Here is a 9392-nt window from a genome sequence, read left to right as displayed (position 1 = left end):
TGTGCTTCAGTTTTCTCGTTTGTAAAATGTTGACAATAATATGTATAGCTGATTCACTTTGTTGTAAAGCAGAAACTAACACACCATTGTAAAGCAATTATACTCCAATAAAGATGTTAAAAAAATAAATAAAATAAAATGTTGACAATAATAGTATATACCTCATGGAATTGTTATGAGGATTAGATGAATTAGTAGAAAGTAGAAGTTAGGGACTTCCCTGGTGGCCCAGTGGATAAGACACCACGCTCCCAATGCAGGGGGCCCGGGTTTGATCCCTGGTCAGGGAACTAGATCTCACATGCATGCTGCAACTAAGAGTTCCCGTGCCACAATTAAGGAGCCCGTCTGCTGCAAGTAAGACACAGCGCAACCAAATAAATAAATATATTTTTAAAAAACCCATAACAATATCATTATCATAATCCAAATTAAAAAAAGAAAATAGAACTTAAAACCTGGCATAAAGTAAGTGCTTTTTGAGAGCTTTTAAAAAAATTTTACAAAGAAATTATCCTAGAAGAATGGTCTGAGGTGCAAGATAGAATGGTGAGTGAATCAAAAGGTAAACAAACTTGTCAACTAAACATTGTCTGAAAAAAATGTATTTGTGAGGTTTAAAAAAATGTACAGAACTAATAGCTTGAATAACACTAGCATGTAGGCATTGAGAGGAGGAGTAGTCATTTTGTTTAGAAGACGGGTTAATATACTGTTTACATTTTGTTAAGTTAGAGGTACAAGAAAACTTCTAGAAAGTACAAATATACTGTACGAATTCCAAATAAAGGGAGAAATGGAGTTTTAAAACTCTGAACAAAAGTTAATTTTTTAAAAAATACCTCCAAAAGGGTGAAAAAGTGGCTCCGAAAAAGCAAGGTAAACATAAACAAAAACGATGTTGAAATAAGTTCAAATACATCAAAAATCAAAATGTATATGTATTAAAACTACCAGTTAAAACATAGAAATTGAAATAAAAAGAAAAACCTAGCTAGATGCCATGTATAAAACACTCAGTTCCTCTGGGAATTTGTTCCAGGACCCCTGAGGATACCAAAATCCATAAATGATCAGAGACCTTATATAAAATGGGGTAGTATTTGCATATAACCTACACACATCCTCCCATATACTTTAAATCATCTCCAGATTATGTATAATACCTAATACAATGTAAATCCTATGTAAATAGTTGTTAGCACATGACAAATTCAAGTTTTGCTTTTTGGAACTTTCTGGAATTTTTTTCCAAATATTTTCCCTCTGAGATTGGTTGACTCCATGGATGCAGAACCCTCAGATGGGGAGGGCTGACAGTATATATGGGGAAATGGTTTTTCAGGCAAAGGGAAAAGCAACTGCAAAGTCCTAGAGGCAAAAACAAAGTTCAAGGAATGCAAATATTTAAACTTTTTAAATCTGCTTAGAATCAATTTTTTTCCCCCACTTCAAGTGAAATATAGAACGCTTACCACCACATAGGCCCATTTATCCTCTCCCCTTTATGTTCTAGTCGTCATCAATTACATCTACGTGTGTCAAAACCCCCCTCAGACAATGTTGTACTTCTTGCCTTTAACATCAAACGTATTTTATGAATTCAAGAGGAGAATAGTCTACCATATTTATACAGGTATTCACCATTCCTGGTGCTCTTTCTTCATTCCTGATGCTCCAGTTTCCTTCTGGTATCATTTCTCTTCTGCCTAAAGAATTTCTTTTAGCAATTCTTTTAGAACAGACCTGCTGGCACTGAGTTCTTTTATTTTTTCTTCATCTGAGAATGCCATTATTTCACCTTGATTTCTGAAAGATATTTTTACGGCATATACTATTACGTGTTGACCATTCTTTTCTTTCAGCACTTTAAAAATGTTGTGTCCCTTCCTTCCAGACTGCATGGTAACTCAAATTGTTGTTATTCTGTACGTAATAGATTGCATTTCTCTGGCTGCTTTCAAGATTTTTTTCTTTGTCTTTATTTTTCAGCATTTTGATGATGATGTTTCTGGGCACAGACTTCTTTATGTTCATTATGTTTGGACTTTGTTGAGCTTCTTGAATCTGTAGGTTTGTGTCTTTTGCCAAACTTGAGACTTTTCATTCATTATTTATTCAAAAAATTTTCAACACCTTTTGTTATTATCCCACAGGTCCCTGAGATTCTATTCATTGTTTATCCAATTTTTTTTTTCCCTGTTGTTCAGAGAAAAAAGTGGCTCCGAAAAAGCAAGGTAAACATAAACAAAAACGATGTTGAAATAAGTTCAGGTTGGATAATTTGTAATGATCTGTTTTCAAATTCACTGATACTTTTCTCTGTCATCTTCTCGGCTACTGAGACCATCCAATGAATTTTTATAATTTTGGCTACTATATATTTCAATTCCAAACTAAACATATGTTTCTTCTTTATATTTTCTATTTCTTTGCTGATACTATATATTTTTCCATTGGTTTCAAAAGTGCTTTTGATTGCTTGTTAAGATAATTTTTATAATAGCGTTGAGAACTTTGAAGCGTCTGGGATTTTACCTTACTTGCAAGTTAACACGTTAGGCTGCCACAGTTTAATGGATAGTGGCAGAAGTTGTGAGTCTCCTGGGTCAGAGACAAAGGACCATTTATTGCCTAGAGCAGTAGCAGGAAGTAGAATATCAACATTTATGCCAGTTTCCTGAGCCCCAGGTCCCACCAAGTAATACCAGGAGGACCAGGTGATACCTGCACATGCAGTGAGTTTCATTATAGGAGAGGAACTTGATGGGAAACTCCAATTTGTAATGCGGGACTAGCAAACCTATCCAACTGTGCCCTGGAGAGAGACATTCTCTCTTTTATTCTAGACAGCAAACAAATCTGCCCTTGGCCCCAGAGGAAGACATTATCTCTGTCTTCCAAGGATGTTTGCTATACAAAAATCCCTGAAAAGATAGTCCAGGAAAAAAGCTGTTAATGCCCTTGCCCAAAAGACATACAGAAATACAAGAGATCACAATGGAGAATTGTCTCTCAAGTAGCTGCTCCAAAGCCTTTGTCAGATACCTCCACTACCTGTGTTCTCTCAGCATTGACATCTTTTTTTCCCATGTGAATTGAGATTTTTCCTGGTTCTTTGTATGCTTAGTAATTTTGATTGTATCCTGGATAGTTTGACTGTTCTGTTTGTTTTTTTTTCAAACTGTATCCAGCTTTATTAAAGATACTTTTCATAAACAATCATGGTATTTCAGGCAGGACATGGGCAGACAATCGTTAACAGTATACAACAACTTTCAAACTCCCTTTTTCAGTGGGCTACCAAAATCTGAAAGCCACTATAAAACCCAATGAAGTCTTCTTGTGATGCTCTGAACAGGGAAAGTTTAGAGTGAGGGTTGACATTTCACATTTAGTATGTTGTTTAACAACTTTTCACAAGCCGACCCTGACTTTCAGGAAATGGAAATGAAAATAGCAGAAGTATCAGTCTGAAGGTCCACAACCTAAAAAAGGAACCGCTGCTCTTTTGAGGGACGCCATCTCAGTGGTCACACTGGAAAGTCCAGACTGCCTGACATACTGGTAACCAATTTTGAGGGGTCAGGTTCCAACAGGTCTCCGGGTTTAAGGGAGTCAATTCTAGGCTGAAAGTGGTGAGGGAGAAGAGGACATAAAAACTAAATTTAGTTTTTCCACACCACAAGGCATTTGTGCCAAGGTGGCTACTGTGTGTCAACATCAAGGAACCCCTCCTTCCTGGGAACCAAGAGGAAGTCTCTCACAACCAGACGGGAAAGGTGTTCTTTATCCCATGTCAATCCAGCTTCGGAGACAATCTATTAGTGACATGTGCTCTTCCCCCAAAAAACAATAATGAAGTGTTCCGTATGCTAACAACATAGCTTAAAAAAAAAAAAGTAAAACAAAATTCTGCATTTTTATAAAACTTGATAGAAAATGGTACTTCTAACTGTACAGTCAGCAGAAGCACACAGTTATCAAGAAGGCACACACCTCACTTGGCATCTCCTGCACCCTCAGCTTTCTGTGCCTGGTCTGTTTCGGCACCTCCGTTTTCTGCAGGGTTATTCCCCATCCTTGCCTGTATCAGCTTCCCCCTTTTTCCCTTTGGGTACCTTCTCTCCCTTCTTTGCAGGGGCCTTTCTAGGCTTGGGCTCTGGCTTTGGAGGAGCAGGTTTAGCAGATGACCTTGCAGATCTTCTCTGTGGTTCGTCCTTCACCTTGGTTTTATCTCCTTTAGCATCCCCTTCAGCCTTTCTCTTGGGCGTGGTGGCGACGGCGGCGGGACGTGGGCGCTGGACACGGGCACGCAGTGGCGCGCGGCTTTGGCCGGTCCAGGGGTCGCTCTCACCTCTTCTTCACACTGCTCCGACTGTTCTGTTTTGAAACTCTGTGTATTGTTTAAATTCTATCGAGAATGTTGATATTTTGGTTTTAGCAGGCAATCAGCCTGGGTAGGTTCAGGCAGTAGTGTAATGGTGTGCATCTCAAGGGAACTAGGATTTTGGAAGGAAGGGGAAAGGTTTGGATTTGGCAATGGAGAGCAAGCAGGACTCGAAGGATTTAAAACAAAACAAGACAAAACACCTACAACTTGAGAGTATTGCAAGGAAACGAGGAGACGGTCAGGTTTTTGGTTAGAGTAAGAAGATAAAGGGAAAGGTTAGAAGAGTTGTTAAGGGCAACGGGGGATTTGACTCATGACAGCACAATGAAAGAGTCAGGATAGATTAAGAAAAGTGGGAAGTTAGGCTAGATTAGAGCAAAGCATTATGGGGTTAAGAATCTATATGATGAGTTCAAAAAGAGTCATGTACCACAGTGTTCACTGCAGCTCTATTGACAATAGCCAGGACATGGAAGCAACCTCAGTGTCCATCGACAGATGAATGGATGAAGAAGATGTGACACATGTATGCAATGGAATATTACTCAGCCATAAAAGAATGAAATTGAGTTATTTGTAGTGAGGTGGATGGACCTAGAGTCTGTCATACAGAGTGAAATAAGTCAGAAAGAGAAAAACAAATACCGTATGCTAACACACATATATATGGAATCTAAAAAAATGGTTCCGATGAACCCTAGAGGCAGGACAGGAATAAAGACGCAGACATAGAGAAAGGACTTGAGGACATGGGGAGGGGGAAGGGTAAGCTGGGACAAAGTGAGAGAGTGGCATGGACATATATACACTACTAAATGTAAAACAGATAGCTAGTGGGAAGCATCGTGTAGCACAGGGAAATCAGCTCGGTGCTTTGTGACCACCTAGAGGGGTGGGAGAGGGAGGGTGGGAGGGAGGGAGACGCAAGAGGGAGGGGATATGAGGATATAAGTATACATATAGCTGTTTCACTTTGTTGTGTTGTGGCTGGAAGGACTTGTGGAGCCATTCTTTAAATCCAGAACACTGAAAACCCTCAAAGCGTCCTTTAGAGACTAAATCCTTGGTGTTGCTGCCACTGGACAGGCAATCTTCCAGGAGCATGGAAATCCTGCTGTGGGTGGGAAGTGTATAATGATGTATATATACCTACTGGGAAAACCCAAGAAAAACAACATCATTTTAGGTCTCTCCTCAAACTTCAACTTATCAGAGGGGCCTTATTTGAACATGTTAACTGAAGTAGTATTTTTTGTGGTCACTTTCCATTCTCTTACTATGCTTCCCCCACCTTCTTAGCACTTATCACCACCTGTCATATATTTATTTGTTTAGTATTTCTTCTCAGTAGAATGTAAAGATCTTGAGAACAGATTTTTTTTTTTTTTTTTTTTTTTACTGCTTATTTCCAGGACCCAGAATAGTGCCTGAATATTTACAGAATGAATGAATGGATAGATAAGAATATTAGACCCGTTAAGTGAGTTCAGTATCATGGCCAATTACAAAATCAATAATCCTAAAATTAATAGTGTTCCTATATACCAGCAAAAGCCTTCAGAAGAATATTTTAAAAGATAATATTTATTAACAGCAACCAAAAACATATCCAGAAGTAAACTAAATGGAAACTAAATAATATGGAAATTTTACTGACAGAATTGAATGAATAGTGAAGTGTGCCATATTGCTGGATGGAAAGACATAATATTGTAATGATGAAAATTCCCCCCAAATTAACCTATAAATTTAACACAGTATCAATCAAAATCCCAGCAAAATTTTTAGGGGAGACAGAGGGGCAAAATTTGATTAAAAGATTTAAAATTTCATCAGGAAGAATAAAGGCTTTATATAGTCAATTAAATTCTGAAGGAAGGCACTGATAAGGGACCTTGCTCTACCAGACACAAAACCAAAAAATATAGGAAAAGACAAATTTGTGGTATGTATCAAAGCCTTAAAAAAAAAAAACAAGGTGCATAGCCCAGGCATTCCACTTCTGGAAATTTTTCCAGTCAGTGTTTGCTAAGTAGAGGATGGTTCAATTAAACAAATACCTGTGGAATACCATGGAACTTTTAAGAATGATGGTGTAGAACTACATTAGTTGCTATGGAAGTTGTTCACCATATATTTTTGTGTTAAAAAAACTGATTACAAAACAATACATCTGTTATCCTCATTTCTTATAAAATTGAAAAATAATTTATATATATATATATATGTAAAGAAATAAACTGGATGGAAGGTTATACATGAAAATTTTAATGGTAGTTCCTTGGGAATAAGGATTACAAACGATTAAAGCTTTTTGTTGTTTTTTTGAATTTGTATACTGAAAAAATTAGGAAGTTTCCCCCAAAATGGGATGGCAGTTAAACTCTTCACTATTGCCACCTGGTGGCTACCACTGACAGATATCATTTCTTTTCTGTCACCTTAAGAAACAACACACATAACATCGTAACTATAAAGCTGTAAAGAAATCTGCAGTATCACCTAGTTCTAGCCATCATTTTATGGCTGAGAAAATAAAAGGCAAAAACGTTTAAGCCATTTGTCTAGAGTCACACTGTTAGTGAAACTTATTAATAGTAACAAACTCTTGTTAAGCCCTTTCGCTAAGTACTTTATATAGACTGTCTCATTTTATTCTCATAGGAACATATGACGTAGTTCCTATTTTTACTCTCATTTATCCCTCTTTAACCAATGAGGATCCTGAGGCTCACAGAAAATGACCTACCCGAGGCTGCACACTCAACGTAGAGCAGGCATTCTGAGGTCCACAACCCTTTCCTGAACCTCCGCTACGGTGCCACCTTAGTCTCTGAATTGCCCTTGCCCTTTCCATTATATCCCACTGCCTCTTCCTTCAGTGCTTTTGGTGAAAACTCTTAAATATGCCCAGTGTTATGTTCCTCCGGGTTGAAAAGAGAGTATAAACATTTATGGAGAGAAATATAAAGAAACGAAGTGGTTTTACCCTCAGCTCCTTTTAAGAATCTTGTCCAGATGGAAACAGACTTACTTTGAATTGTTCCAGTGTCCAGATCCTAAGGAATCTTAGAGACTTGGGACCATGGATAGGCTTCCCTGGGTTCCCTGCTCCAGTTTTCCGCATGCTGTGTTCTCCCCTTAAGTTTTCGTTGACCAGAGCTGAAGAGTTACCATCACTATGTGCGTTGTCCGTGTACTTCGTCCCCTCTCTCTTCTAGCCCTTGCCCAAATTCTTAGGGAGAACAGTCTCTAGCTCTGGATCTATCTTCATGCATCAAAAAGAAATGGCATAACTGCTAATAAGTGCAAAAATTGTACTAGGGATAAATCTTTTGAAAGTGAAATTAGAAATGGGAAATAACTAGTGCGATTAGCCTCTGTAGCCCTTGAGAACCTAAAAAGTCTTTCAGAATTGTTCCCAAAATGAATACATGCCTTTGAACTATCATCTAGTTAAAGCTGACTTTTCTTAAGTACAGTGTGCTTCAAAATAAATTAAATCTTTTAATTTGTACGAGTGCTGTAAAAGTGTTATTTTTCTAAGCTAGCGAAAAGAACATAGTTGTTAGACAGTCTCGAGTTAAAATTCACGTATAAGCTATGGCTTGAGTAAATTATTAAATTTAACTTAAATTGCAATTTTTTCTTACCTCTAAAATTTAGGATAATAATATCACCAAAGGTGGTGGAGAGGATTCAATGAGATGACACATGAAAATGACATACAGGCATCTAGCAGATACACACTTCCTTCCCTTCTCCCTGTGTTATGTACTTATCCAAACGTTCTTCATACACCTGGGCTAGGGTTTCTTTGAAGGAATCAGTTCTACCTCAGCCAGTCTGAGGTGTTTGAGGCTCTTTACTTTTTTTCTTTCACATCCCATCTTCAGTCTGTCAGTAAGTCCTGTGGGCATCACTTTCAGGATAGATGCTCAATTCGACTTTTTTTTTTTTTTTTAACCCCTCCACAGCTACCATGCCTGTCCAAGCCACCATCATCTCTCATCTGACTGGTGCAGTAACTTCCTAACTGGACTCCCTACTTCCTTCCTTGCTCCCTACCATCTATTCTGCACATGCAGCCAAATTATTTGTTCACAAATTATGTCACTTCTCTATTCAAAACCTTCCAAGAGGTCCCCATCACTCTTAGACTAAAAATCTAAAGTCTTCACCAAAGACTACTAAACCTCTGTGACCGGAACCCTGCCTACCATTCTCATACCTCTCTCCTACCTTGCTCTGCTGCAGCTGCACTGGCCTCCTTACTTTGTAAAAAACAACTGAAGTAGAATTGACTTACAATATTATATCAGTCTCAGGGGGCCTCCTTGCTATTATTCTTTGCGGCTGCCAACAATATACCTGCCTCAGGACCTGTATATCTGTTGTTCTCTCTGCCTGGAATGCTCCTCCTAGATCTTTAATGCCTTGCCTTTTCATTGCCTACCTCAGAGAGGCTGAACCTAGGCACCCCATTTAAACAGATACTCTTCCAAAACTCTCTCTCCTTAAGCTTCTTTATTTTTTCTCGTAGCGTCTACCAACTACCTTGGCATTGAAAAATACATACATACATATATATTTCTCCGTCTTCTCACTTGAAATGTAAGTTCTGTGGAGATGGAGACTGTGCTTTATTCTCTTTGTATCACTAGCATCTAGAACAGAGCCTGGCATGTGCCAGGCATTGCAAACTATTTGGTAAAAAAATATATTTGTGGAATGAATAAAAAAACGTTTAGCTTCCTGCCATCAAGTCAGCAAACTTGCCTCCTTCTATAGCCATCCTTTCCCCTCTTCCTCCTTTAAGTACAAGAGATGTTTTCCTTCTTGTCTGAGGTTAATGTCTCACCTGTGCTGCCTCCTCAATGACCTTGACTTAGCCTTTACATTCACCTCTCCCGCCTGCAGAATTCTCTTTCTAGCAGGCACAAGTCTCTCCCATCTTAAATAAAAATCAAGGGCTTCCCAGGGCTTCCCAGGGCTTCCC

General features: G+C 38.5%; 1 pseudogene; it reads right to left on the bottom strand.

Annotated features, from left to right (window-relative positions):
* Nucleotides 1-4000: 4000 nt before the first annotated feature.
* Nucleotides 4001-9392, bottom strand: part of LOC114902481 — a 13498-nt pseudogene continuing 8106 nt past the window's right edge.

Source organism: Monodon monoceros, unplaced genomic scaffold (genome assembly GCF_005190385.1).
Source record: "Monodon monoceros isolate NGI ecotype Baffin Bay Population unplaced genomic scaffold, NGI_Narwhal_1 Super_Scaffold_20, whole genome shotgun sequence".
Taxonomy (NCBI): Eukaryota; Metazoa; Chordata; class Mammalia; order Artiodactyla; family Monodontidae; genus Monodon; species Monodon monoceros.
The sequence above is the reverse complement of the archived record's forward strand: the minus strand, read 5'-3'. Positions and strand labels throughout refer to the sequence as shown.